This window comes from Indicator indicator, chromosome 13, assembly GCF_027791375.1.
Source record: "Indicator indicator isolate 239-I01 chromosome 13, UM_Iind_1.1, whole genome shotgun sequence".
Lineage (NCBI taxonomy): Eukaryota > Metazoa > Chordata > Aves > Piciformes > Indicatoridae > Indicator > Indicator indicator.
In genome coordinates, this window is record NC_072022.1 from 16,846,539 (window position 1) to 16,852,538 (window position 6,000).

A 6,000-nucleotide genomic window follows, 5' to 3' on the forward strand; every position below is an offset into this window, starting at 1 on the left:
CTGCTCTGTTTGTCTCTTGTTGCCAGGCCCCACAGTCCTCCCAGGACCTGCAAGGTGCAGCTCAAAAATTCCTTGCCTGTAGCAGGCAATGCTTCCACCAGGACAGCCTTGGACCTACTTTATGAGTTCCTGCTTTGGGGAATCCACCCCTAGGATGCTTAAGGCTTGCTGTGCCACTACCAGCAGTGAGGGCCAAGCTGAGCACATGCTGTGGGAAGAGGATGCCCTGCAGCACCTTGCAATCACTGCACCTTGTAAAGCACAGCCCTTGATCCTTCACTGAGCCTGGAACTGTGGGCAGGTGATGTTCCAAGTGCTCCCTAAGGGTAAATGAGGGGTGGAGCAGGCTAGGCAGGGTTCCCCTTTCTCCCACCCTGCCATGAAAGCGTATTGCCCCACAAGGGGCACAGAAAGGAGCTGGCATGCATGGCCCCTGTGTGTGAACCCTGCTGGGATGTGGTGCAAAGTGATGTCTCTGCTCCCTGACTCTGCGAATCCTCTGCAAGATCTGGCTGTAGGCATCCCACCCAACCCAGGATTTGCTTCATCAGGGATCTTTAGGGTAAACTTTTCCGTAATTCGCAGAATCCCAGCATGGTAGGGGGTGGAAGGGACCTCTGAAGGTCATCTATTCCATCCTGCCTGCTAGAGCAGGATCACCCAGAGACAATCACACAGGAACAACAGGAGCCATGCAAAGCTGTCAAACAAGCTGTAAATGCTGCTTGCTTGTGTGAACCCCTGGTTCCCCACCCCAAAGAGACTCACCATTTTCCAAGCCCTCTGGCTGCACTTTGTGGAGGGCAGGAGCAGGAGATGCTGAAGTCCTCATGTACCTTGTCCTCCCCTGGGGACACACAGGGCACTTTTGCCCTGCTGAGAGAGTTTGTACTGCCACCAAAGGCATGTGAACTTGCTTGACCTCCTTAAACTTTGCTTCCCCTTTGCAGTTTCTGCCAAGCAGCAGTCCCTTTGGGCTGCATGTGCCAGCCCAGCAGGCTCCAGCCCTGCAAAGCCTCATTGCCTCACTTGTTTAAACAAAGGCAGGTGGCCAATGTGGTTGGTAGAGGAAGCTCTAGTGATGCTCAGAGGTCAGCCTAAAGAAAATAAAGGGATGTAACTTTTATGGTAAGGGCTTCCAGAAACAAAACAGCTGACTTTCCAATCTGAAACTTGGGCAGGTCCTAGGCAAAGATCAAAGCAGCTGGCACACCTCCAGTGACCCATGGGGCAGTTCCCCACCCCAGGGATGGCGCCAGTGCCCTGGCCAAACAAAACGCCACCTATGGTGGCAGCATCTGAGGCAACGGTCAGAAGAAGGACAATGTGGGAACAAGAGGGTTTGCAGGTTTGAGGCACCTGATTTCTACGCTCCCAGGCCTGTCGTGATCGGGAGCAAAGCTTGTCTTGAATTACCCTCTGTTTGTTCCCCAGAAATGACCTGACTTTGCTTCATGGTGTCTCCCAGGCTTCCAGCACAGCATCAGGTAACCTGTCCCTGCTGCTGTGTGCAGGACTGCTCCAGGAGAGCACACAATGGCATCTTCTGCATGTCAGCCCCTGGACCATTTTGTACATCTCCTGGTGGCAGGCTGGGAGCAATCCCTTATACTGTGAGCATGACCTGAGAAAGCTCTGCAACAGAGGAGGAGATGGTGGGATAGTCTGCAAGGAGAGAGTACACACTGTGCAAGTGACACAGGAAGTGGTGGGCCCTCCCAGCATCTCTCTAAGCTGCCCCATGCCTCCCACCACTGTACAGAGAGGTTTTCCTCTGGCACAGGGATGCTTCTGCAGTGAGGAAAGTCATATTGGGCTAGGAAAAGGTGGCAGAGGTCCACTTCATCACTGGTCTGAGGCCAGGGGACTTCCCTAAAGAGTTTATAGTAGTTATAGCCTGGAAGAGCTATAGCAGTTATAGGCTGCCCAGGGAGGTGGTTGAATCCCCATCCCTGGAGGTGTTTTTTTAAAGGACTCAGATATGTGGTGCTGAGGGATGTGTTATCACCAGACTTGGTAGAGTTAGGCAATGGTTGGACTCAATGATTCTATGATTCTCTTGTCCTGCACAGGTAGGTAGCACAAAGTTCCCCTGGCACCCTTGTGGGAAGTAGATGGGGCTCCTGGCAGCAGGATGGTTTCAATGTGTGCTGAAGATAAGGAAGGGCTGCAGAACATAGTCTCCATTACATTGTTTGGTGACTGTTTTGCTTATTGGCTGACAGAGATAAGTCTAGCATGAGCTCACCACTGTGGAGACATCACTGAGCACGTGGGCTTTTGACAACTCTGCAGTCTGTTGTGCACCTCTGGGGTGAATGAAAACACTGTTCCTTTCTTTTTCCTTCCTCTCTGTAACCACGGACTTTTTGATTAAGCTTTTCCTGGAAAGCTATGCCCTTGGAAGAGAAGGAGCACTGAGTGAAGACTTGGGCTCTGTGTGGGTGCTTCACAGGAGGTAGTGATGGGAAGTACTGACCAGGGCTGAAATCAATCCATCTCCTGTGGCCAGCAGGAAAACAAAGCAGCTGTAGATGTGGTTTTTAGAGATAGCAAACCTGATGTGGGGTTGGACCTGGGCAACATTCAGATAGCACCAAGGAGGTGTGGGGAGGTTTGGGGAGCAGCACACATCTGACCTGAATGGCAGGGTGCCAGGGCCGTGGTGGCTGGCTGCCACCTGTCTGCACCGCACCCTGGGATGGAGCCTGGTGTTTGCTGAACTGCTGTGTTGGGATGGGCCCTCTGGGCCCTCCCTGTACTGTCTATATACAGGGAGGGGTCTCTGTCCTGGGAGCTGTGTGGGCATGAAAAATCCTCTCAGCAGAAGTGGTGCTGGTGGGAGATGGTCTCCTGGGATGCTGAGGACTTTGCCACAACGCAAAGCCCAGGCAGGAGGGCAGAGCTGGGATTTACATGGTGTCTCTTGCAGGCACAGTGAATCTTGATAGGTTGGCATGTTCACCATACATTTCTTTGAAAACCCTCACCCTGTGCTTGTGGTGGCAGTTGCTGCCTTTTCCTGCACTAGAGGTGTCATGGTCTGCAAGCCTGGTGGACCCACATTTTTATTTTTGCTATTCTGTATCTGTTATTGGGGTCCCTACATGCAGCCTCGTTGAGCTTTCCCTTGGGGCCAGTCCTGGCAGCTGCACCTTGCTGTGGTGCTGTCTTTCTTGCATATCCCACCAATGTATCTTGTTGTGGTGGTGGTGTCCTCCTTGTGCCTGTGGTCACCTGTGGTCATCTGCTGCTGGTGGGTTGGCACTTCAGAAGATGCTTGGTGCTCCCGTGCACTACTTCTGTGGCTGGAAGAGGAGCTGGCAGCTATAGCTATGTTAGCAGCTCTGCTCTTCTGCTGGTGTCCTCCCCTCCCACGCTAGGCTTTGGTGGTCACCAGCAGCCCTAGTGACATTCCTGCAGAGAGGAGGGCCTGGCTGTTGACTCATGGCATTGTGCATCCCTGTTTCCATCCACATCCTAGAGGATAAGGTGAGGGGCAGATCAGCCCTGACACAGTAACATCAGGCCCTGGGAGAAGAGCAGCTCAGCACCAACCCTTTAAAGAAGCTGGGGTTCCATACAGACACCTCAAGCTGCTTGTCTCAGTAAAGGCCTCACCATTCCTGGCACATTTTGGAAACATCTTGACTGAGATACAAAGGACCAAGAAACCATGGTGCCAGAACTTCCATCATGATGGTCTGCTGAACAATCTTGTCAGAGCCCTTTCTTGAAGGTGCCATGGGCCACCACATATTAGGGTGACAAAGGCAGCCTGACCTCAGCCTGAGGTGCCTGGGGCATAGCAGAGCTCCTTGCAAGGCCACCTGTGTGTGAGACACTCCAGCACTTGCAAAGCACGATTCCTGAGGAGGGTCTGCCAGGGTGGCTTTCAGAGAGCAGGTACAGGGCCATGGGTCAGCTGGCTTCTTGTTCTCTTCATGCTGGGGCTGGTGTGAACCATTTAATGTGTCTGTGCTGGGTTGAAAATTCCCCCCCCACACACAGCCCCCCCCAAAAAGGTTAAATTTTCCATAGTAACTCAGCTGGAAGCAAATGAAAGCTATATTTACAAGCAAAACTGCAATCTGCAATGAATATGTACAAAATACACAGTATTTACAATGTTTGCAGGTATTTACAATTAATGAGGAGCACAAGGACCCCCCTGGTCAGAGACCAGGGGAAGCTAATAGCTTCTCCCTCACTGCCTTCCCCTTATCCCCCTGTACAGAAGGGACAAGAGAAAGGAGCAGAGGGACGTTAGACTTAGCCAAAACAATGCAGGCAAGGCCAAGCAGAAGCCATCAGAAGCACAAAGTTAGTATCTTCCAGCCTGAGGAAGTGAGAGATATTGTCTACATTACTAGCTCAAGTCCCTTATCTCTCCAATGGGATTGTTTGGAATTGTCATTGTTTTCCTTCTTACACCCAATAGTGATTTATTTACATTTTACTACTTTCTGTTCAAGATCTGTGAAAAAATTTTCAAGGCATAGCCTAAAACTACCACAGTGTCTCATCAGCCATGGACAGATACTCCAGGCAGGAGTAAGGTGGGCAAGATGTGGTTGTGATCATCTGGACTTTGGGCTGCTTGTTCAATCTGAGCCTCTCTGGTGTGACCTTTCTGCTGAAGACAACCACTCAAGCAGAGTCCTTGTAATGAGAGTCATTGCCGGATGCCCTTGCTTGATGAAAATAGCACAATGACCTCAGAGGTTTTCCTTTGAGAGTGTCTTGAGGGAGAACAAATAGGAAGACTTTGAACAGGCCATTTGCTCCCCTCCCATCTGGCTGCATTGGTCCATGCCCTGTGCTAAGATTGGGTGAAGGGCAAAGCTTGCCAGGAGATTTGGCCTGAAGGGTATGAGAAGGTGCAGCATGAAGGGTAGTGTCCCCTTGAATCCCACAAGACTAAGGACTGGTCTTGGGGAGCTGAAGTCAACAGAGCCTTTGAAAAATTGCTGTTTCTCCCAGCCTGCTGCTTCTGGATCAGCTCCTGCCTTGGGCACCTCTGTCGTCTGCTGTTGGTGGACCCCCTGAAGCCCACCCCAACAAGGCTGTAGAGCAGGGAATTGTAGAGCAAATGTGTCGAGTGTGAGTTGGGCCTGACCTCTCCATACCTTTTTTGGTGCATCACCTGAGACCCACGGATAAGCTGAGGCAACTCCTGGAGAGCAGTGATCTACCAGGTGATGACTTCTCCAAGTTGTGTGCTTTGTTAAAACCTGACTCTGTGACCTTTAGGACTGCTTCTTGAAGGGCATGTCCTCCTTCCTAAGAGCTTGGGGTCTGTGGGGCAGGATACTCTGTGTAGCTCAAGTTATGAAAGCCCTGACCAGTGCAAGCAAGGTGACACTGCAGCCTGGCTGTCCTGCTGCTGTTAAAGAGGTCTGAGGGTTCCCAGCCTCACACAGAGGGACCTGGGGACTGACTGTCCATGTCCACAGACATGCTGTGTACTCTTGTCCTCAGGCAGTAAGGTCTGTCTCACCTGGGTGAGCCAGGTGCTTTCCTTGTGCAGCTGGTGAGACAGCTCGTTGGCAGGCTCCCACTGCTGGACCAGGACTGGGCAGACATGCCAAGCTGGGAGACCTTCCCAGCAAGCAGGATTTGTAGTTCACACTGGAACTGTCAAATCCTTGTCTGTTAGTACCTCTGGGCATTGTAGACTGTATTTCTTTAACCTCAGGTGCCCTGCTGGGTTTGCTTGTTTGGTTCTGAGACAAGGTCGAGTTGAAGGCTGGTGCTCTGCTCTTTGGTTTGGGTTCACCCTTGGTTACAAGGATGTCGCTGCCTGTTGTCTGTCCCAGGCATAAGATGAGAGGGAATGGCCTCAAGTTGCATGAGGGGAGGTTTAGGTTGGATATTAGGAAAAATATCCAGTGGTCAGGATTGGAACAGGCTGCCCAGGGAGATGATGGAGTCGCCATCCCTGGAGGCATTCAAGAAATGTGTGGACATGGCACTTTGTGACGTTGTTTAGTGGCCATG